General features: G+C 32.5%; 2 long non-coding RNA genes across 3 annotated transcripts; both read left to right on the plus strand.

Moving 5' to 3' along the window:
* Positions 1–2,883: 2,883 nt before the first annotated feature.
* LOC105804827 (uncharacterized) lies at positions 2,884–7,037 on the plus strand. The gene is made up of 4 exons (XR_008190957.1): positions 2,884–3,271; positions 3,390–3,510; positions 3,596–4,305; positions 4,415–7,037. It is a non-coding gene; the product is annotated as an uncharacterized LOC105804827 (long non-coding RNA).
* Positions 7,038–16,193: 9,156 nt separating this feature from the next.
* LOC128034963 (uncharacterized) lies at positions 16,194–20,687 on the plus strand. Of its 2 annotated transcripts, none has more exons than XR_008191335.1 (3): positions 16,194–16,510; positions 16,611–16,733; positions 20,554–20,687. It is a non-coding gene; the product is annotated as an uncharacterized LOC128034963 (long non-coding RNA). The 2 variants fall into 2 exon arrangements; XR_008191334.1 differs by having other exon boundaries at positions 16,194–16,507.
* Positions 20,688–26,130: the final 5,443 nt, after the last annotated feature.

The following is a 26,130-nucleotide window of genomic DNA, read 5'->3' on the forward strand; positions in this document are numbered from 1 at the left end:
ATTATATAACTGTAATTTGTCAATTCCTGTACATGTATGCTCACATGAGCTGTGAATCAGAATGCTCACGCGAGCTGTGAAAATGGGCCTGCTCGCACGAGCTGTGGGTCAGAACGTAGGTACACAATGCTGCTCACACGAGCTGTAGAGCATCCACAACATATGTCGGACCTCAGCCATCGGGAGGACATTCAGGACCAGCACCCGAATCATGTAAACCCTAATGACATGTCATTTGTATCCTATGAATTCCTAAGGTTCAAACGGGGCTCGGTAATCGTCGTACATCGTTGGATTTACGTCGTTTCATAACACGGTAAATTTCATACTAATATTTATTTAATCACAATATAATCACATATTAACATTCAATTTAATCAAAATTATACAGAATACAGTTCATACAAACTTATCTGGCTAAATTGCAGAAATACCAAAGTTTAAAGGCATTTTGGTAATTTTCTATTTTCCTCGATTTTCCACTCGATCTTGATCTAAATTAATAATTTCATTCAATTTATAATTTACACAGTAAAAAGTGTATTTCATGCAATTTGGTCATTTTACAAAATTGCCACTAAAGTTTTACTTTTATTCAATTTAGTCATTGATCCCAAAGCATGCAAATTAACCATTTTTAATGCCAAATTATAATAGACAAATATTCATGGTACCCATATCAGCCCATATTTGTATTAATTTCACATCAAATCCTTGTGCTTTTACTATTTTAACAATTAAGTCCCTAATAAAAAAATTATCAAAAATCACTTAATAAAATACTTTTAAATACCAACCAATATTTCAAATTCATCATTTAACATAAAAAATCACTAGATTCATCAATGGAAACATTCACAATCTTTAACAGTTTCAAAATCGAATGTACGGGCTAGCTGGGCCTCGTTGCAACTATATCAAAAATATAAAAATTATTAAAACCGGGGCTAAAACGAGCTTACATGCATCATTTCAAGGTAAGCCAAAGCTTCAAGGTCTTCCATGGATTTTTTTCTCCACTCAAAATTGGTGAAGAAGACATTAAGGTGATGATAAACATTTTGGTTTTATTTTATTTTAATTTATATACCAAATTATAACCTTGGTTAATAAATAAAACACCAATTTCATGCCCATAGTTGTCTAATAACTCCTTGAATGTTCTAATTACCATTTAAGTCCCTTTTTATTTATTCAGTTAACCGTTTAATCACTCAAGTCAAATAGTGACTAAATTTTACATCTTTTACAATTTAGTCCTTTTTAATTAATTAACTATCGAAACGTTAAAATATTTCAACAAACTTTAATACCACGTTAATAACACTCCATAAATATTTATAAAAATATTTACGGCTTGGTTTATACAAACAAGTTTCCAATACCTCATTTTCTAAAACCACTTGACCTTAGGTCAAACCACTTGAACTTAATAACTCGCTTATATAACAAAAATCACTATATAAAAAACCTTTTTAAAATCATATTTGACTTATAAATATTAAATAATGATATTTACGAACTTACTCGTTAAATTTGGTGGCCCTAAAACTACTATTTCCGACACTACTAAAAAATGGACTGTTAGAGGCAACTACTGAAATTTTTAGTACTGAACTTATTTTATAAAATTGTGTTGATATATTAGTAAATATTAAGCTTTAAATATATTTATTTTGTCTGATAATAGAAAATTTGGGTTTTTGAAAATTCATTATTTCATAATTTTAGTATTCTAAATAATATAGTATTATATTTTATTTTTGAATATTTTTGGATAAAAGTTAAAGATAATAACTTGAATATATTTTTTTTCAATATGAACCGGCATGCATTTATTAGAAATAGCCAAAACAGTAAAGCAAAAACTTTGGGGACTCCACCAAAAAATGTGCAACATATCCCACGAAGCAAAGAAAAACAACAGAAAAAACAGAACTAAAAAAGAAAAGAAAAAGCCAAAGTAGAAACAGCTGAAGAAACCCATTCATCTTCCATAGCTAGAGACGCATGTCCAGAAAAGCTCCAACGTCGTGCGAACCTGCCACTGATCAACGCTCACAATTAAAGCCACATCAAGAACTGCTAGTATGGATTCAAATCTAGCAAGCACCCCCGATTCTCGAAATTTTCAGCAAACTCAGCCCCTCCCCACATATCTCTGTCTGCCACTGCCAGAATCGATGTTGGTCCTTCCACCACCCAACAAACATCCCTCCTTCAGATAAAGCATTCACGGGCCAACAAGTGACTAAATTTTATATCTTTTACAATTTAGTCATTTTTAATTAATTAACCATCGAAATGTTAAAATATTTCAACAAAACTTTAATACTACCTTAATAACACTCTGTATATATTTATAAAAATATTTATAGCTCGGTTTATAGAAACGAGTTTCTAATACCTTATTTTCTAAAACCACTTGACCTTAGGGTCAAACCACTTGAACTAAATAACTCGCTTATATAACAAAAATCATTATACCAAATATCTTTTTAAAACCATATTTGACTCATAAATATTAAATAATAACATTTACTGAACTTACTCATAAGATTTGACGCCCCAAAACTACTATTTTCGACACCAATGAAAAATGAGTTGTTAGAGGTAATTACTGAAATTTTAGTATTGAACTTATTTTATAGAATTGTGTTGATATATTAGTAAATATTAAGCTTTAAATATAATTATTTTGTTTGATAATAGAAAATTTGGGTTTTTGAAAATTCATTATTTCATAATTTTGTATTCTAAATAATATAGTATTATATTTTATTTTTGAATATTTTTGGATAAAAGTTAAAGATAATAACTTGAATATTTTTTTTTCAATATGAACCGACATGCATTTATTAGAAACAATCAAAATAGTAAAGCAACAACTTTGGGGACTCCACCAAAAAATGTGCAACATATCCCACGAAGCAAAGAAAAACAACAAAAAAAAAAAACAAAACTAAAAAAGAAAAGAAAAAACCAAAGCAGAAAGAGCTGAAGAAACCCATTCATCTTCCATAGCTAGAGATGCATGTCCAGAAAAGCTCCAACGCCGTGTGAACTTGCCACTGATCAACGCTCACAGTTGAAGCCACATCAAGAACTGCTAGTATGGATTCAAATCTAGCAAGCACCCCCGATTCCTAAAATTTCCGGCAAACTCAGCCCCTCCCCACCTATATATGTCCACCACTACCAAAATCGATGTTGGTCCTTCCACCACCCAACAAACATCCCTCCTTCGGATAAAGCTTTCACGGGCCAATAGGTGAGCCACCATATTACCTCATCTTTTAATGTGTTGAAACTTGAATCGTTCAAAAACCATTACAAGTCGTTTCGCATCCTAGACAAGCGTGCTCACTTTTTATCTGTCTATATCATAGCTGTTTAGCTTGGAGATAAGCACTACTGAGTCGCCTTTAAGTTCAACACATGGAAACCCCAGATCCCGGGCAAATCCAAGAGCTCGCATGCATGCCAGGGCTTCCGTTGTCAACAAGCAAGGTATGTCTTCCTACTCAAAATAAGCCATCCCCATTAGCAACCCTTCAGAATTTTTAATAGCAACTCCCGTGTTGGCAACCTGCAGGTTATCAAAGAACCTGTCATAAAAATTGACGCAGACCCAAGAATCAACAGGAGGCCTCCAAAGTAGTGACTCAGTGGCCGCGATGTTTCCAGAGCCCGATGGAAGAGATTCCAAGTCACGCAGATAGCCTAATACAAAGATAAGTAGAGACCGAACCGATTGATAAACTCCCTCATAGGTGATTTTATTTCTGGAGGTCTAAATAGTCCATACAGTAATAATAAAAAGCTGCACTTGTCTCATATGTTTAGCAGATAGTTGCCCAACCCAGTGGATATGTGTATCTTCAGAATCTGGAACATTATCCCAATTGATGCCTAGATTGTGTGTCAAATTTGCAAGACACTAGGACAATCCGAACAGACATGAAGAATGGTTTCAGGACCACAACCATAGTGAGGGCACATTTGATCTAACCTGAGTATACGCTGAAATAAATTAACCTTTATAGGGAGAAAACTGCTTATTTAACACTAGCATGTAATTTTCATTTTCTCGGGCACTTGAGCCCCCTATATTTGTTTGTAAATAAGTCTCGTGGTTTGTGTTATATTTCTGTAATAATCATCATCTGTCTTTGAGAAGCCTCGTAACAGCAACTTATATTCGCTCCGGACCAATTACTCCCTATTGTCCTCCAAGAACCATCACCAATGATCTGCCAAATCATGAACGGTTAACGAGCTACTTAATATGCATCGCACGATCAGGTCAGGAAATAAAGCCCTTACTAACTCACCCTTCCACTTTCATCGATCCATATCAATTAAATCGACCACCTTTTCAATCCCACTAACATGATCAATCTAAATCTTGCAGGGCGTTTACCTAGGAAGCCGAACATCATCCCAGACCGAGATTGAGAGCCCATTGCCCACTTTCCAACCACAACCTATTTACAGAAGGCCTTTAGCGGCCCAGATACTTTGCCAAACAAAGGAAGGTTGATGTCCTAACTCTATTTCCATAAAATTGCTAGTAGGGTAATATTTAGTTTTAAGCACACGCGCCATTAAAGAACTCAGACTAGTCGTTAGACACCAACCTTGCTTGGTTAGTAGAGCAATGTTAACCTTCAATAGATCACAAAAACCCAACCCACCAACCTCCTTCAAATCACACAATCCCTCCCAAGAACACCAATGAATCCCCCTCCTCGTGGTTGACTTACTCCACCAGTACCGACACATTAAAGCCTACAACTCTTTATAAAAGGAACTAGGAAGTAAAAAAATAAAACATCGAGTAGATCAGGATAGCTTGCAAAATCGGATTAATAAAAATGACTTTACCCCCTTGTGAAAGGCATCGATTATACCATCGACCAATTCGTTCAAGAAATCATTCTTTAATAGCTCGAGAATCCCACTTTTTATTCTTTCCAACAACTATAGCAAGCCCAAATAATTCCCAAGATCCATAGTGCTTCGGACACCCAACACTCATTCAATAGCATTGCGCAACCCATGATCAATGTTTCAGCTAAAGTAAACAATAGACTTTCCAAAATTGATTTGTTTCCCTGAACACAACTCATATTCCTATAGAATGGCCACTACATAACTCGCCCCCAAAATAGTCTCGCCAAATATCAAGTTTTCATCGACAAAGAATAAATGAGAAACCCGAGGCTCCCCACAACTCACTTAGACCCCCCTTAAAAGGCCATCATTACACGCCAGATTCAACAAAATAGGAAGGCACTCACTACAAAATAAGAACAAGAAAGGGCTTAATGGATCACCTTGACGAAGGCCACGATATGGTACAATAAAACCTTTAGCCTCTCCATTCACAACAACTGAATATCTGACTGTTTGAACACACCATATGATCAAATTAACCCAGCTCACATCAAATCTCATTTTGATCATAATCGTCTGTACTAAATGCCACTCCACCTTATCATAGGCCTTGCTCATATCCAACTTTAGAGCAACAGTTCCCCGATGGCCCATTCGCTTCCTTTTAAAAGAGTGTAACAACTCAAAAGCAACAATGGCATTATTAGTGATCAGCTAACTAGAAACAACGACATTCTACCCCTCATCAATGTAATGAGGCATAATCTTCTGTAACCTATTAACGAGCACCTTAGATATAATCTTAAATAACATATTACATAAACTAATAGGCCGAAAGTTTGTCATGTTCTGTGGATTACATTGTTTAGGGATGAGAACAATATTGGTGTCATTAATTTCACTAAGGGATCCACCATCATTAAGTATATGTAAGTAAAAATTACAGACATCCTTACCCACTATATGCCAAAATTTCTAATAAAATAAAGTAGGCATACCATCACTACCTGCTACCTTATCAGGTGTCATCCCCCAAACAGCCAATAGAACCTCTTCCACAATGAATTCAAACTGCAAAATAGCATTCATATCGTCAGTAACACGAATCAAGATACAAAATAACAGCATACGTATATCTCCTGGACCTTGAGTCGTAAATAGATTAGTAAAACACAAGTAAGCCACTCTTTCAATCTCCCCCTCCCCCTCAATCATACCCCCATCAGCATTTGCAATTCGATCCACAGCATTAACTCGTCAACGTTGCATAACAAACCAATGAAAAAAACACAGTTTTACGGTCACCATGTCGTAACCATGTAGTTATAGCTCTCTTTTCTTAGTACTTTTCAACCTTGTCAATTTCAAGGTTAAGATGCATCTTAGCCATCACTATCTCTTCAAAGACATCATCTTTTGGAGCCGCACCAACAAGAGCATGAAGGCGATCCTGAAGCCAACGAACACTCATTTTCGATAAACCTCGCACTCTCTTGGCCTAAGCCATCAAACCCTTACCCATAGATCCAATGAGAGTAGGAACATAGCCCACCGAAACCTCTCAAAGACGCTTAAGTTTAGCCTCACAAGATTCTTTTAACAACCAAGAAGCCTCAAACCAAAAGCTCCTAGTCCTATGCCCTGTATATACGTAACATCCGTATCAAGCAGTAATGGGCAATGGTAAGAGATGGAATGCACATAGTGGATGAGTTTGTAGTTAGAAAATAAATGTCTCTACGTCGTTGGATGAGTTTGTAGTTAAAAAATAAATCTCTCTACGCTGTTTGAGCCACCTCCTATCAAGCCATTCCCAGATGTTGTTATGATGGAATTTGCCCCTCTCCTATGTATACTAATGCCCAACAAACCCTAGATCAAAGAGCTCAACATCCTCAAGCATAGAGTGGAAAGCATTCATAAGTCATTCATCCCTCAAACGCCCTCCCTGCTTTTCTTGCGAAAATAGAATTTCATTAAAATCCCCCATAATTATCCAAGGATAATCGAAATCAACAGCTAGTTCTTGCAAAAGATCCCATGATTAAAAATGCCCACTCTGAACCGGTGAACCATAGAACCCTGTAAACTGACATTGATTGCCTTCAAAATCCTCCTCTACCAATACATCATATAACCAGAAAAGTAACTGCGTAAGCGAATTTTACATGCCTCCTTCCAACACAAAACTAAACCTCCCATCGACCCATCACTACTAACCTCAATACCACAAGAAAAACCCAACCTTCTATGAACCTTCTCCATCTGACTACTCTGTAGCTTCATTTCAATGAAAAAAACCACACTTGGGTTCAACCCCTTCAACATATGTCGAAGGCGTCGTACTACCCGAGAGTTCCCCAACCCTCAGGCATTTTAACTTTGGAGTTTCGTGGTGCCCAACTACTCTGTCTACAGAGCTAGTCGATATTCCAAAAGCATCAAAAGGTAATATGCTCAACAAAGGTGTCCTTAGAATCCATTCCTACAGAAACTGTGGAAAACCCAGACTTACGCGATCATCTCTTCCACTCCCTGACTTCCATTAAGAAATCCTTCTCCACCAAGTTCAGATTTGGGTTGTCATTTTCTATACCCTTAGTAATACAATTTTGCCACCTCCCGAAATTCAACCCCAAAGTAATATCAATATGAATTACCAAAGTACTCTTTTGGAAGAAGCCTCGAACATCCTTCAGACTAACCACTGAGCCACTATACGAAGATTTCCGCACTTCATTCATCTTGAAAACAACACCCTTGTCCTTAAGCCAACAAATTTTCCCAATCTTATCCTTCCTAAGAGTAGCTTTAATCGACAGATCCTATTCTAGAGGCAAGTCTCTTTTTCCATGAATTATCCTTATAGGACAGAACCTTCCGAGTACCCCAATCAGCCACATAGAAAACAAAAGATAGACAATCATTTGTATTGAAATCGAGCATATAGACTGTGATTTTGTGATAATATAATTTTCTTCCTCCGCTTCAAAAGTCCCCTTACATCAATCCGAACCCCGATCTGTATGAAACCCCTATAGCCAGTACCCATCATTTTCATATAATTGTCTAAAAATGTTCCTATGAAATTGCCAAACTGCCTAGCCATGACTTCCAAAACCAACCCAGATGGAAAATCGTGGATCTGAACCCAAAAATCCACAAAAACTAGTAGAATCTGTAGAAGACCAACATATGACCATTAAAGGTCCAGGGACTCTCTGCCAAGAATCTGTCAAAATCAATTTCATAATAGAATTGGCATAGAAACCTCTTGTCCCTCATATCAAAAATTGTCATGCCATCGTGAAGTTGCTAAAGATTGTCTACGGTCGTCTTCATGGCCTGAAATTGAATAACACTTGCGGTTAAAAATCTTCCCACCATACACAGATCGTCCTCAACCGCCCTTTGAGATCCACCCAAATCCACTTTCCATCCCTTTTCTCCCCCATCAAGCGAAAGCTCTATCATAACTCTCTCCATCTCACCATTATCACCACCACTGCCCATCATGCATCCACTCAAACGAGATCTACCAGAAAACAAAACCAGTCAAAGTGAAAAACGCCATAAGAAAAATCGTAAACCCCCCCCCCCCCCAAACTGTGCCAAAATAGTAGACAAAAGAATCGTGCCAGAAAAGCAAACTAATAACTTGAATGTTTTAATTTTTAATAAAATAAATAAATAATTTGTTTCAAAAATAAGACTTTAAAAAATAAAATCAACTTAATATTTTCAACATTAAATGATAAGTAGCTATCTACTAATCATCTTCAATTCTTTTTATCGAAAATTTTACATTAGGTAAAAATTAATATAATTATCAAACACAATTAAAATAATTAAATGTTAAAATTTTCATTTTCATTGTATTATTAAACACATTACTTACAAAATTGAACTAAAAATTGGTTTCTAATTGAACAAAGTAAAATGTTCTCCAATTCATAAGTTTTAACCTAAACAAGTCATAATATATAAACATATACAACCAATTATAATCATTGCTTCTTCTAAAATAACTATTTAAAAGATTTTCAAATAATCTTCTTATGAAAATTTTTTTATATAACATAACGTGTATAATCTAATATCTAGTTGATTCGATAAATCTTTAAAACAAACACAAAATACTAACTATTAATACGAAGCTATATATATTATATAAATCTTTTGAAATCGTTAGATGTAGTGCTAAAATTATGATCTCTAAAAATCATGTTTTTTATTCATTTATTCATTAATTGATAAGGGTTTTTTATAAATTCATAAAAATCATACAAAGACATTTTAATATCAAATTTCTTTAAAGATTAACTCTTCTATTTAAGAATTTCGAGTTTGCCTAATTTAATTTTTCCATGTAAAATCTCTATTAAGATGATAATAGTAATCTTAAAAAATCAACAATTAATTATGATCAAAATATTTCAATTAAAAAAGAAGTTATTGTTATGAATATCTTATTAAGTGGACATCCATCATGATCAAGATAAAGTTTTGGTATACTTTAAATTCTAATAGTTATTAGAATTAGATCTCTACTTCTTTCATACTTCTTATGCTTATAAATAGAGACTCTGATGAAGCATTATAATCATCCCTTTTGATCAATAAAGTACATTTACTATTGCTTTCATATTTTCTTTGTTCTCTCCATCTCTATTTATTTTATAACACGTTATCAGCACAATCTTGCTCAAAGTGATAGTTTCTTTTATCGATGATTAAAGTTATCCTCCATGATTTCTAATATCTTTGACGGCAAGATGCAAAATTTTTACAAGAAGTCTCTTTTATTTAATGTTTCATATCTGATTATTATTTTTCATTCTTCTTTCATTATACGTTATCATTGTTTTGATTAACTTATTTTACTTTTTGTTCTTAATGATGGTGAAAGATTTGATACCGTTATCTATATGAAACCGAGAAATAAGATCTACTCTCAAAGTTTGTTTTTGATATTTGCTTGAGATGATCTCTTTCTCTTTATTATAAATGATGTTTATAATCACTACTTCTCATCCATGTAAGTCAATCTAATCAACTTCTTTTGAAATTTGATTTGATTTCTATTAAAAGTTCAATTTATATAATTCACTATTCGTATCTCTATAAATTTATAAAACCCTTCACGCATCTAGTTATTGGGATTTTTATGTGGAGATAAATATTTTTTTATTTTTAATAGAATTGACTGGTTTGATTTTAATTTTGATTAAGATATATGATTATTGCGGAATGTGAGTAAAAATACTTACTTGTAATGAACTTTGAGATATTCACTGCTTTGTGATAATTTCATATCATTGTAAAATTTGAGATGAAATAATGTCATAAGAGGTGGATGTTAGAAAATGTTGATGTTTAAACTTTTATAGCTGTAAAGTTATTTTAATTTGACATATATAAAATATATTATCTAACCACAATGATTTATTAGTGACATGAATTTATTATTTGTTACGTTTAATATATGTTTTATTTATACCTATTCATTTTATTTTTATATGAATAAATAAAATTTTATTTAAAATAAATTAAACATTCATTAAGGTTATACAATAAAATTATTATATGCTCTGAAGAGCTAATATTGCATCAAACGTAAAAAACTCTTTAATAGCTTATATTTTAGTTCCTATGATGCAAAATTTTATAAAATATAATATTATGTTTCAGATCAAGAAAATATATGTTGAATAAAACATTCATGTGTTTTACATTAAAACCATATATATATATAAATAACATGAGATACTCATGTATTTGTATTATATATATTCCACGAAGGAATACATTACACTATATGATTGAAATATCTAATGTGCTCCTGCAGTAGCAATATTATGAAAATGACTTTAACAGTATTTTCGAATGATCTCATACCTTCTAGTGGCTAAGCAAAATAATAAGTTACAAATGAAAAACTATGAAATTCTTCCCACTAGTTTTGCTTCATTCCCTGAAGTAAATGTAGTAGTACATAACAATTTTGAAAAATGAAAATATAGAAATCATGATTGTTGTTTTAATTGAGGGTGTGATTGGAGACTAATCATGACAACATGAATAAATAAATTTTGATTTGAAATCCATACATGTTTTGCGATGGTGATTATGAAATAAAGAATTAATGGATGCATTCCCTGAAGTGAATGCAAACATAAAGAAAATAAAAGATATAATCATGGACCACTAAAAGTTGGAACATAATAATAAATAAGAGAACAATGAGAGGTTTCAAGATAACTCTTCAAATGGTAAAGATAACTTATGTTATAAATGTGATATGAAAGATTATTTGTCACATATGTGACGTATGCCCAGATATTTTGTTTACATTAATATTCTTTAAGGAAAGATATGAGAATGTAGTAATAAATTCTATCATTATAGATAGAAAATATTTATCTTATTTGGTACTAAAACAAACAAATATTATTCAAATATTTGGTAGTACAAAATTAATCAAAAGCTCTAGAAGAGCTAATATATTGATATCTTGTAATGGTTAATCCATTGGTTTTAAAAGATATTTATAATAGATCTTATATTGAAATTGTGAATGAGGAAAATATTATATTTCATATGAATCACTATTGCTATAAATATTTAATTTTGAAAGGATGAAAAAGAGAGAATTGTGTTATTAATTTATATTTATTTATAATCTTTGTGTAACACCCCTTACCCGTATCCAACACCGGAATAGGGTACGAGGCATTACCAGAACACATACACTTGTAAATGTATTTAACCGAGTTATAAAATTTCATCTAAATTAAAAACTTCAAAATTATTAACATGCTTTTATAACTTTTCACAATATATCCTCAAAATATTATAATCTTAATAAATATGGCCTATGAGACCCGATACATACTCATGCAAGTCAATGTTTCATTTCCATTTCATTCAATTTGCAATTTCTCATGCTCACAATTTAAATCATATCACTAGCAATTTTCCATTTAATTCACGTACAATTCAATGTCACTAAGTTTAACACTAATACGTAATTACCATTTAATTCAATGTTTATTGACTATACCATTCATTAACACGTTTATGAAATTCTCAATTCAATAACTTATTCTATTTCATATCTAAACCTTACAACATTAGTTTTTAGTAATTATTTCACATTCATTTCAAATTATTTCATTTTCACTTCTCATTTTACATCATTTTATATTATCAAAATCTATTTCATAAAATTTATCATTATCGACATTAATTCACACACATACTTTTCATTTCAATTATCACTACTAATAAACAATTCAATCTTTTAATATTATCAACTAATTATATATAACTATCATTCTTATTTCTTTATTTCAAATTTCACTTTTCACATATGTCTTATCATTCAGATTTAGTTTTATCAGTAACTTTATTTCATTTGCCCCTATTAACTTGACTCGGACTCGACGGATACACGAATTCCAACTAAACACACCAAGATCAAGAATGTCGATAACGGTAGCGATAGAATGATATTCAACACACAAAGTGCTGAATGTAATGATAATGATAACGATTCGACACACAAAGTGCCAATCGATAACAAGATAAGATATCGTGATGACCGATTTCGACCCTAATCGGACATAGTGGTTTCGGGACCACAAATCTGAGTCAAAAAATATTTTAATATTACTTTGGGAGTTTACTATGTGTGAATTTGATTGTGTGAAATTTTCGTGTTTAAATTTTGTTGTTTGAGTAACTGGTTAAATAAAAAGGACTTAATCGCGTAAAAATAAAAATTTAGGGGTTAAAGCTAAAAGTATCTATTTGTTATTGTCTTTTTATTTGGAAGTTTAAACATGCAATTAGACCACTAAATAGTTAGTGGTTGGCTAAGGACAAAACTAACCTATTTATATATATAAGTTATATTTATTTAAATAAGGCTAAATTAGTAATTAATAAATATTATAATATAAGATAGTTAAAAGCATAAAAACATTAGATTATTATCATCTTTCTTAGCAGAAACCAAGAAGGAAGAAAGCCATTAAAGCTTAGTCAAGTTTCGGCCATATTCAAGCTTAAATTCAAGGTTCGTTTTTGTTCGGTTTTCGATAATTTTTACGTTTTTGAGATTGTTGCTTCGAATACTTTAAAACCCATGCCTTAATTTTATGAATTGTTGATGATTTTGAAATGTACCATTGATGAATGCTTGAGCTTTGTGATAGTTGATGATGAAATATGAAAGATATGTGAAAGATTAATATGTTTTGTCTTTGAATTTTTGATGAATTTGAGTAATTAGGGTTAAATTGTAAAAATAAATTTTTGAGGGGTTAAAGTGTGAAATAAATGAAATGTGTGGGCTTGTAAAGATACTAGGAATATTCGGCCCTAAAGGAGTGTAGTCAAATTTTGTGTATTTTGTGTTTTGAGCAAAAAGGACTAAATTGCAAAAAGTGTAAAATGTTAGGGGCAAAATGGTAATTTTCCCATTTATGTATTTTTGGATTTAATTGAATGTTTTGATGAATAAAAAGGTTAAATTTGAATATGTTTAGATCGAGAAACGAAGAAAACGGATTTGGATTGGGGAAAAATGAAAGTAGTTGAATAGTCAATCGTGTCCGTTGATATCGGAGGTAAGTTTATTAGCTATTTAATTTTATTAAATCAGTTTATATTACATGTATGAATATCAAATGTATTTATGTTGAGTTAAAATTAAAAGTATATAAATCGAATGAGAAGTATGAAAATTATGTATATATATGTGTTAGGTTCGAATGAGTATGAATATACAAATATATATACATCAATGTCTTTGTAAATAATTTAGGTATGGAACTATAGGCATGTGATGTATTTGAACATAGGTATGTATATATGTCAATAAAGTTTTAATTTAGTTAATGTTAATTGTTTTATATGTTTACATGATGTTGAATAGATATATATAAAGATATATATATATATATATGTATGTATCAAATATTTGTATAAGTTGGATTGAATAAACATATATATATATATATGAATAAATAATTATATTGAGTATAGTTATGAAATTATATTTATATATATGTGTGTTAATTTGAATATGTATGTGTATAATGTATAAAAGTACAAGTTCTTGTTTGAATATAAGCATAGAGTAATATATATTTGTTAGATTCAATATGTATATATGTACATGTATAAGATCTTGTATTGAAAAGGTATATGAAATTATATAGGTATTTATGGAATTCAAATGTTAAAAGTACACAAGATATTATAAGTTAAATCTTATGATATTAGTAGTGGAATCTAAAGTATGAGGTTATATATATATATATATATATATATAAATGTGTTTCGTTGAATTATTGAATTATTTAAGTTAGATTTGATGATTGTGATTTATATATATCCATGTGTTTTAAAGATATAAGTTATGAATATTGAGCTGAATTTTATGTGGATTTTATATACAAATATGAGATACAACTTCTGTGAATTGAGATTCTTTTGTTAAAGCTCAGTACCAATCGGATTTATTGCCAGTGAAATTATTCAGACTATACGTCTAGCAAGCTAAGTGTCGGCGATCTGAATCAGGTTATAAACCTAGCAGGCTAAGTGCCGGTGATCTGAATCAGGTTATAAACCTAGCAGGCTAAGTGTCGGTGATCTGAATCAGGCTATAAGCCTAGTAGGCTAAGTGCCGGTAAATCTGTTAAATTAAGTGATTATATGCATTTGATATATATATATATATGATTTTGGTTATATGTAATGGATAAGTATATGAACATTTATTTATATGTATTTGATGAGCATATAAATGTTTGGATCTATGTGTTTAGTGAATAGGCACATATATTGGTTGTTATGAAAATTGTTGAATATACATGTATGCATTCAGCACATGTGGATTAAAAGTATAAATGTGCATTTGGTTCATGTAGTTGATAAGTAAAAATATAAGCTTTTGACTTATGTATTTGAAAGATCATAGATATGCATTCGATGAAATGCAAATGATAAGTATATTAGAAATTAGTATATGCAATTAATGATTATGTTCAGAATTTGATTATAAACATATAATGTTTATACATATGTTCGTTTATATGTATTTTAGATATGCTATAAACTCTTTTTTTTGAATAATTGATAGGGTATTATAATATATAAAAGAAAACACAAGAAAATGACCCATAACATTGCTTACTGGTCTAAAAACAAAGGCATAGTCTGCAAATTAAAACAACCCATAAACCAACCGACTAAAATGTTCAGACTTTAAAAAAAAACCTAATTAAATAACAAATAAAATAAAAGAAGCATAAAAACCAACCGTCATTTCCCCAGTCACTTCAAACAGCCTATATCCATTACTCTTCTAGCCTTTTCATTTCAAAAGAACATCAGGTCTGTTTCAAAAAGATAGCAACAACTTCCAAGAAATCTCCTTCTTTGCTTTCTTTTACCGTTTCATTTTTTCTTCCTCGTCTCTCTTCAATTTGGATTTTGTGCTCGTCTTTCTTCTGGAGCTATCAAGTATACCTCTTCCCCTTTTGTAAGTGCATCTTTTGCGAGAATATGAGCTTGGCCATTTTCTGTTCTTTGAATAAATCTGAAAGCAATTTTCTGAAAACGAGATCTATTACTCTGAATATCATGAATAATCGTCCCGATAACAGATTTGTCCTTTGTTGTTGATTGACATTTGTGAATAACTGTTTTCAAATCCCCCATAATCGTGACTGATTCTATCCCCATGCTGATACCTAACTTGGTTGCCTCCAAACATGCATATGCTTCGGCAACAAACGGAGATGAAATGTTGAAGTGCAAAGTTGACTTTGAGGCTCTAATCACACCATCTTGATCCCGAACAACCATTCCTGACGCCGATCTAAAGTTCCTGATATCAAAGGCTGCATCAAACTATATTATCTCCCTTGCTGTATCTCTGTCTCGTCTTGCAGCTTCAGTAGACGCGTGAGAAATCCTACTTCCCCTACTTCCTTCAAGTTCCATTAGATAACTCTGTATTTTCTGTGAAAGATCTAATCCTGATATGGCTTTCTTCTCATGTATCATCTGATTCTGCGAGCCCCATAAAACCCATGGAGCACAACAAAACAATCGAGTCTGCTCCTTTGTTCCTTTATCAAAGACCCAGGTGAGCCAACTCCAGACATTCTGACTTGTATATTATGTTACCCACGTCATATTGAGTCTAATCCATACTTCCATGCTTACAGGACATTTTCGAAACACATGATCGCTATCTTCTTCCTCAGATTCGCAACGAGGGCATCTGGAGTTTGCAGTTACTCTTTTATATTTCAGATTAGCCAGGGATGGGATATGGTTCCAGGAAATCCTCCATATAAGGATTAAAATCTTTTGTGGTAGTTGTAAATTCCATAGGTTCTTGTAAAATTCTTTAGTTTTGGTATGTACTAAATAACTATTAGGCTCCAGACTAGCTTCTTGTAATAGTTTGTATGCGCTCCGAACTGAGAACTCACCTGATTGTTCACCTTTCCACACCTACATGTCTTCACAGTCTATTCTTGCTAAAGGAATCTGCAGAATTCTCTGGGCGACATCCCTTTGGAAGGTAGTTGTAATTGTTTCTACTTTCCACGTCTTGGTTGTGCTGTCAATTAGGTCTGATACTAAGTTTAACCCTCCATTTCTTTCTCTGTTCTGCCATATCTCAGGTTCAATCCCTGGTATCCATCGATCATTCCAAATGGATATTGCGGTTCCTGCCCCCACTCTCCATCTTAGCCCTTTGAGAAGGGTTCCTTTCGTTGCCCAAATGCTCCTCCAGGTAAGAGATGGTAAGTTTCCCAACTGTGCATTTAGATAATTCGTCCGTGGATAATATTTAGCTTTAAGCACTCTTGCTAAAAGGGAATCTGGATAATTTATTAAACGCCATCCTCGCTATTAATAAGGCAATATTAAACTGACTAAGCTTTCGGAAACCCATTCCTCCGTTTTCCTTTAAAAGACAAAGGTTTTTCCACGAGCACCAATGTATACCCCCTTTTCCACGACCTTTCTGCCACCAATATTTTGCAACAATACTTTCCAGATCTTCGCATATTGATTTTGGTATTAAAAAACATGTCATTGAATATGTCGGTATGGCTTGAAAAACAGCTTTTATGAAAACCTCTTTTCCCCCTTGTGACAAAAACCGGTTACTCTAATTCTCAATACGCTTCTTAAATCTATCTTTCAAGACCCCAAAAGATTGTTTCATTTTTCGTCCAACCATATTCGGCAAACCCAAATAACGTTCCGGCTCATCTGAACTTCGAACACCCAGCAAATGTACAACTGAACTTCTTTCTTCCTCTGAAGTGTTTTTACTAAAGAAAACGGTAGATTTAGAAAAATTCACACACTGACCCGAACATCGCTTATACTCCTTCAGGATCTCCTTAATCGCTGTAGCTCCTTTACTTGACGCTTCCCCGAATAAAATGCAGTCATCTGCAAATAATAAGTGTCACATGTGGGCCACTTCTGCTTGCCTTGACTCCTTTAATTGCCCCATTATTTAAAGCTATTCTCATCAGACTAGATAATCCCTCTCCACAAATTAGAAACAGAAATGGACTCAGTGGATCCCCTTGTCTCAGTCCCCTTTTTGGATTGAAAGTTTCACCCATACTACCATTGACCACAACTTGATAAGAGACAGTCGACATACAATTCATAAGAGAATCAATCCATTTTGTGGCAAAACCCATCCTCAGCATTATTTCCCGAATAAAATCCCATTCAACCCTATCGTAGGCTTTACTCATGTCAAGTTTAACTGCCATAAAACCCTTCTTCCCTATTCTTTTTTGTTTCAGTGTATGTAATAATTCATAGGCCAGCAATACATTGTCTGAAATTAATCTTCCCGGTACAAAAGCACTTTGGGCACTGTCAATACATTTATTGATAATCCCTCTAAATCTATTTGCAATAGCCTTAGCCATGATTTTATAAATAACACTACATAAACTGATTGGCCTAAAATGCGTCATATTAACAGGGTCATTAATTTTTGGAATAAGAACAATATGCGTTAAATTGATTGAACTAACCTCCATTCCGCCATTTAAATGAAGTAAACAAAATGCCATAACCTCCTCTCCAATGAAGTGCCAACATTTTTGATAAAATAGAGCCGGGAAGCCATCTTCACCGGGAGCCTTCGTGGGATGAATTTTAAATAATGCCTCTCTAACCTCTTCTTTTGTATATGGTTCTGTAAGCTTTCGGTTATCTTCTTCAGCAACACATCGATCAATTCTCGTAAGTAAATTATCAAAATTCGCCTGATTGGCTGTATTAAATAAGTGCTGAAAGTAGGGCCGTGCTATGCTTCCCATTTCTTGAAGGTCGTCTGTTACCACTTTGCAATCGCTTTGTAATTTGTGTATCGTATTTTTCCTCTTCCTTTGCGTTGCTTGACTGTGAAAGAAGGCTGTATTCCTGTCACCTAGTCTTGCCAGTTTTGTCTTGCCCTTTGTTCCCAGTATCTTTCATCCTTTTCAATTTCAAAATTTAATTGAATCTTTGAATCAATCAGCTCAGCCATATTACTATCGTCCCTTTCCTCTTCCATCAGTTTTAATAGCTTTGTTGATAAAATATCTTTTTTCCCCTGCTTCCTTTTCCTTACTCGTCCCGCCCAGTCTTCCATTCCTGCTCTTAAGCTTTCCAATTTCTGTAAAAAACTCCCAGAAGCTGTTTCCCATATATGTTTGGCTTCATCCAGAAAAGAGTCTTCCAATATCCACCAGGCTTCAAATTTGAAATGGCTTTTCGGTCTTCGTTTATCTTCTTTAGCTGTGTTAATTAATAAAGGATAGTGGTCAGAGAAAGAGTGAACCAGATGTTGAACCTTCACCATAGGGAACATAGAAATCCAATTTTCGTTTGCTACACCCCTGTCCAGTCGTTCTTGTATGCATGTTTCCGGTAAATTGCCTCTTTCCCATGTAAACCATCTACCAGAATATCCCACGTCAGTCAACTGGCAAAATTCTAAAGTTTCACGGAACATCTCCATTCTTTTTTCATCTCTCAGCAAACCTCCTTTTTTTTCAAAGCCGTACATAATCTCATTAAAATCTCCACACACAAACCAGGGGATTTCTTCGTTTTTTCGGAGACTTTTTAGCACTGCCCATGAATCTTCTCTATCGTGCGCATATGGTGACCCATAAAACCCAGTAAGTCGCCATGAAGTATCTCTTTCATCATCAGCCACCATCACATCAATATGTCTTTTAGAAAAATTCTGGAGCGTAACATTAGTATCATTTTGCCACGACAAACACAACCCTCCTCTAGTACCCTTTGAATCCACCTCTATACCATTCGCAAAACCACATCTACGACGAATTCTTTCCATCCGATTTCTACAAAGCTTGGTCTCCATGAAGAAGACAATTTGGGGATTATAATTCTTCAGCGAATGCTGAAGTCTTCGAACTGTCCGTGGATTCCCCAATCCACAGACATTCCAACTTAGTATTTTTATTGTGTCCGGTCGGCTTGCCATTTGGCAGCCGCCGATGTTAAATGATTGATTTCCACCACTTTCCTGCTTCTTACCATCAAACTGTCCTTCTCTTCTCTTCCTGCACAATCTTCAATTTCCCTTCTAGATCTCTTTTTTCCTTCCTCACCTATAATAGCAACTTCCTCCAAATCATGTTCCATCATAATACTTGTGCCATTTCCATTTCCTTGGCCTACGCAGCATATACCTCATTCCAGATTAAGACCAAGGATTTGATCAACAATCTTCCCAAATCTTAATTTTCCCCCTATCTTCTGTTTCTCCATTTGGACCTCTGTATTTTCTTCACCAAGACCTCCACTATCATCATCTGTTTCCTCCCGTAACCAGATACTCTTCATTGATAGTGACCTTTGGGATTGTGCTTTGATAGAAAGATCCCATCCCAAATCTGCGATTTCTACTCTAATATTCATTTTTGTTTCGCAGAACGAATCCCTATGGCCCAATCTTCCACAGAAAAAACAAAAGAGTGACAATCTTTCATACTTAAAAGTGACGTATGAACGTCTCTCCCCATATAAAATTTGTTTCCTCCTTTTCAAAGGACGCCTTACATCAATTTGGACCCTAATTCTCATAAAGTTCCTATTTTCTTTCCCCAAGTTTGAAACGTCATATTCCAAAAAATTCCCCATCTGCGTAGCTAAATTTTCGGAATATAGGCCAATTGGCACCTCATGGATCTGAACCCAGAAAGGTGTGAAAACTAAAGGGACTTGTAACGGATCCTCTCCAACTTTTAATTTGTAAAGAATCAGCAGATGGTTGTTAAAGGTCCAAGGTGAACCCTTTAACACCCTGTCCATATCCATAGCATGAAAAAATTGAAACAAAAACCTTCTTTCCCCCAGATCTCGAATTCGAACACCCCGAACCGGATGCCACAAGTTTGCCATTGTACTTTCCATAGCAGAAAAATGAATCATACTAGCTGTGAGAAAACATCCCACAAGTTGAAAAAACTCACCCTCTTTTTCCCGATTTGGATCTGTTGGTATGAGAATTGCATCCTCTTCTTCCTCATTGATTGACAAGTGGGCTAATTCATTCTCCATCTTTTCCAGGTCACTACTATGGATCCACTTCCTGATGCGGTAAAAAAAACAACTGGGAAACACAGAAATCAAAGAACAAAAGTTCCACACGAACAAGAAAAACAAAGACTTCTACCAGCGGCGGCAGACAAAGAAACGTGCTAGGGTAGCAAACTTGTAGATATGCTATAAACTTACTAAGCTATAAAAGCTTACTTTGATTGTTTTTGTCCATTTGTTTTATAGTTAAAAACCAAGCTGCAGACTCGGGGATCGTTAGCGAAGATCATCACTCTATCTACTATCTCGGTATTAAAACGTTTAAATTTTAACTTATGGCATGTATAGGCTAAATAAAATTTTAGGGAGTCGTACTTTAATGTACTGTATATATATAATTAATAGCCATATGAAACTAGCTTATTTTTCTTACGGTTTAACTGAACTGAACTATTATGTTTTGTTATAAAAGGTTAAAGTAAAATTTATAATTATACTTACTTCATATTTGACTAATTTAATATAAATGTAAAATTCTTGAATTCTATTGAATGTCCGTGTTAAGTTGCGTTTTATCTGGTAACGCTTCGTAACCCTAATTTATCGACGTATACGGGTTAAGAGTGTTACAGTAATAGTATTCGACACACAAAGTGCCGAGTCGATAAAGATAAAGAATAAAGATTCGACACACAAAATGTACCGAAGTCGATAAAGATAAGAATAACGATTCGACACACAAAGTGCCGAATCGATAATATAAGATGAGTCGGCACATAAGTGCCTAATCGATGGCAAGCAATTACCCGTACTCTTCCATACCCTATGGCATGCCAACTATATCCGACTAGCCCGACGAGTTGATAGGGTATTTAATTCACTTTCAGTACAATTTTTCATCTTAGTTCAGTATCAATTATAAATTACTTATTTCAATCAGTTTCACAGTATTACAATAATTTATTACTTCAGTAATTTCACAATTCAATGCAATATACATAACAATATTCAAGATTCGTAATTGATTCGATGTCGTCTCACATATCAATTTGCACTTTCTCAGTTTCAATTCCAATAAAATCCATATCACTCACCAATTTCAATATTCCAGTTCAATTCAATAATTCAATTCAAACCATTCATGACATTATTTCATTCCAAATCATATACCAAATATATCGTACACACATACAATGAAATTTTATTTTCACACATGAACTTAAACCATGACCAATAATGCACAAATATAAGCATCATCTCTATTTCATCATTTATCAATTATAATCAAGCATTTGACCAATTATACACCAATCATTCATATATTTTCCAAATTTTCCTCCTCCTCCTCTCCATTCCACATCCTTAATGTATATAACACACTTAAACAACATTAACTATAATTTCACTATTCACTCACATGTATATTCAAAGCTGTTTATTCGAGTCAGAGTCACTAAATTATTTTTATCCGGAGCTACAGAGCTCCAAATTAAGATCCGCAAATTTTACATGAAACTAGACTCACATATCTTCTTACTATAAAATTTTAAGAATTTTTGATTCAGCAAATTAATACAGTTTATTCTTTAAAGTTTCCTCTGTTTTGCTGTCTCACAATTCCGACCACTATTCACTAAAAATGAATTATCTAATTGTACAGAATTCAGATGATGTTTTCGTTTGTTTATTCTAAAAATAGGCTCATTAAGGATTCTAACCATATAAATTATAACTCATAATCATTTTTGTACAATTTTTAATGATTTTCCAAAGTCAGAACAGGGAAACCCGAATTCATTCTGACCTTGTCTCACAAAATCCATTATATCTCATGATTTACAATGTCATTGCTTACACCGTTTCTTTTATAAGAAACTAGACTCAATAAGCTTTAATTTCATATTTTATTCATCCTCTAATTAAATCTATAAAATTTTTGGTGATTTTTCAAAGTTAGACTACTGCTGCTGTCCAAAACTGTTTTAGTGCAAAATGTTGATTTCTATTTTGCCCCAAATTTCACAGTTTATACAATTCAGTCCTTTCTCAATTAACCCCTCAATTGATATAATTATCACAATTAATACTTTACCTACACATTATAAGTTATTTCACAACTATTGAAATTCAGAATTTCCACATATAGCTCTAACTTCAAACTCTTTTACTATTAGGTCCCAAACATTCACTTTCTATTCAATTCTTTCAATAAAATCAGCATATGAACAATTTAAAGCTCTAATTTCATGCTAAATCATCATATACTTCCAGCACATATTCATATCAACTTTCAACTTCTTTTATAAAATCAAAAACTAATGAATTCAACAAGAGGGTCTAGTTGTAAAAATCATAAAAATACAAAAATTTCAAGAAATGATCAAGAATTGAACTTACTTGCAGTAAAAATATGAAGAACCAGCTTGAAGAAACCCTTCCATGGTGTTTTAGCTGATGAGAATGCAGAAAAAATAAAGAGAAATCTAGATAATTCCACTTTGGTCCTAACTTTATTAAGTAAATTTTGCAATATTCCAATTTTGCCCTTAATTCTCCTGATTTTCTGCCTTTTCCGTCCAGCCCAAATAGACCTTGGGTCTATTTTCCTTTTAAGCCCTCTTCCTTTTATCATTTAAGCTATTTAATCATTTACTATAATTTTGCATTTGTTACAATTTAGTCCTTTTTGTTCAATTAATTATCGGAACTTTAAAATTTCTTGACGAAACTTTAATACCAACTTTTTAACACTCCATAAATATTTATAAAAATATTTATGGCTCGGTTTAAAATCTCTGAGGTCTCAATACCTCGTTTTCGATTCTAATTATTTTAATATTTATTTCTAGTGCACTATTCACTATTTCAAAATTTTTCCTAACTTCACATTTAACTTATACTCACTAAATTAATAATATTTTCTACTCATTTGTCGAATTTAGTGATCTCGAATCACCATTCCGACACCTTTGAAAATTCAGGCCATTACATTTTTTTTTCTCGTCGGATTTGTGGTCCCGAAACCACTGTTCCGACTAGACCCAAAATCGGGCTGTTACACTTTGTGATCTTCTTTTGTTATTACCCCCATTAAAGGGTTGAAAGTAAAATATTTGACGGTGAAAGATCTATTTATAAGAAATAAAATATGATAATTCTATCTAAAGCTCGTTATGGTTGGATGCACCTGAAGTTGAAATTTCTTTTTTAGATATTTTAATATTTTGGTATATTCCCTGAAGCGAATATTGCATATAATTGTTTGAAAATTATATTTATTTTGTTAACTTAGTGACATTATAATATTCACATTGATTTAGACATTTCTAGTAGTAAATGTCACAATAGCATTTATATGTGGATACAAAGTAAAATGAAAGATAATAAAATTATTATTTGTTACAATTAAGTACAATTGAAACACATGTTAAAGTAAACCGGAAGTTTACTGATACAAATGCATTTGCTACTTGGCGTGACCAGTTAGACTACCTTGGATTATTTATGATGCGAAAATTAATTAAAAATTCATATGGACATTGATTAAAGAACTAGAAGATTCTTTAATTTAAAAGAATTCTCATATGTTGCTTGTTCTCAGTGAAATTTGATTATTAGAAACTCACTAGTTAAAGTTGAGATTTAATGTCTTGCATTTCTTAAACGAATATGGGCTTATTCATCCACCATGTGGATGGTTTTGATATTATATGATTTTTGGTAGATGTATCTACAAAATAATCACATAAGTGTTATTAATTTGCAACCTATCGTTTGCAAGATTGCTTATTTAAATAATTAATTTCAGATCACGCAATTAAGACAATTCATCTTGCTAATACTGATGAGTTTGTATCTCAAGCTTTTATTGATTAAGTTTAAAAAACTTTTGTAAAAGTTTGCACATAATGGTTTAGAAAAATTATTGATTAAACACATTTGATTAATGTCTAAACCATTACTTCTGAGAACTAAACTTCCAATTTCAACATGAGATTATGTTGATTTACGTGTTGTACACATCAAACCAATAAGTTATAAATACTCCCCACTACAATTGGTTTTTGATCAATAGCTAAATATTTCTCATCTTTGAATTTTTGTATATGCCTATATATTTCAATTGCTCTACCACAACGCACAAAGATGAGTGAATCCTCAAAGAAAGTTGGGAGTATATATTAATTTCAAGTTTCTTTATATTGTTAGATATTTTGAATGTATTCGAGATTCAATTATGAGATGATTTGTTATTACAATTTTGATTCAATAGTTTTCCCGACATTAGGGAGAGAAAAATAATAACTTGTAATGAGTTAGGGGGAGAGTAATTTGAACCAAAAGTTTAATAAGGATAACTCATTACAAGTTAACTGTTAGATGTATTTATAAAGTTAATGAGAATAACCAAGTGTTATATACCATCTAATATTTTAATTTGAGTCAAAGTCCCAATAGGACAATCAGTTAGAATAAATAATAGATTGATCGATTCCAAAGATGAAAATTCTTCTAGATGGTCATATAGTGGAGAAGAGTGCTCTAGAAGAGACCCAAGACATACCTAATAAGTAAAACTTCAGAAGAGATTCAGGTACCTGAAACTGAATTTGAAAATAATAAAAATAAAAAATCTCGATAAGTTATGTCAATTCGAGAAAATGCGAAACTGAATAATAAAAGTGGTCGACAATGATTTTGCATGCAATATTATTATTGAAATAATGAAATAGAGGGAGGATCTTGAATAAATCTATTGAGAAATATAAATATGGAGTAAATTGATCAAAATAGAAAGACGTAACTCAAGTACAATTAAATTCGTGGAGTTTTTGGAATTGTAGTCCAAATATCTAAAGGTATAAATCCAGTGATGGTGCAATTGAAGTAGTTTTGCAAAAGCGGAATAAAAATATGAAGTTTTTTGCTAAGTCCCGACATTGATTATGAAAAGATATAATATTCTTTTGTGGTGGATGCAATAACCTTTAGATATATTATTAAATTGACAATTCATAAAAGATTTAACTTGCGTCTAATGGTTATTGTTACAATCTTTTATGAATCACTATATAGTAAAGTTTATATTAAAATCCTTGAATGATTTAGGATGCTAGAAACATATTGAAATTCTCAAGAAATTGTTCATTTATATGAATTGAAATAATTTGAACATATGTGATAAATTTGACTTAGTGAATAGTAGTTGAATGAGGATTATAAAATGATCCAAAATACCTATTTGTGTTTTTATAAAAGAATCATGATTAAAGTTTGTTATGATTATTGTTGAATCTCCTGAAGAGATCAAAATATATTTCCCCAAATTTCCCTCACTCATGACTTTTAAAAGAATGGTAATATAAATGCTTAGCAAATACATTCAAATAGTCAGTTGAAAAACTAGTATTAAAGATTGAATACGTAGAATATGAGAAAATATGTGATGTTTTCATGAGGGGGAGTAACTACGCGTTGCACTCTTTTTCTCTTAACCGAGGTTTTGTCCCATTGGGTTTTCCTGGTAAGTTTTTAATGAGGCAGCATATTATGTATATTATAGATTGTGTACTCTTTTTCCTTCATTAGATTTTTATACCACAGGGT

Source organism: Gossypium raimondii, chromosome 11 (genome assembly GCF_025698545.1).
Source record: "Gossypium raimondii isolate GPD5lz chromosome 11, ASM2569854v1, whole genome shotgun sequence".
In the NCBI taxonomy this organism is placed as follows: domain Eukaryota; kingdom Viridiplantae; phylum Streptophyta; class Magnoliopsida; order Malvales; family Malvaceae; genus Gossypium; species Gossypium raimondii.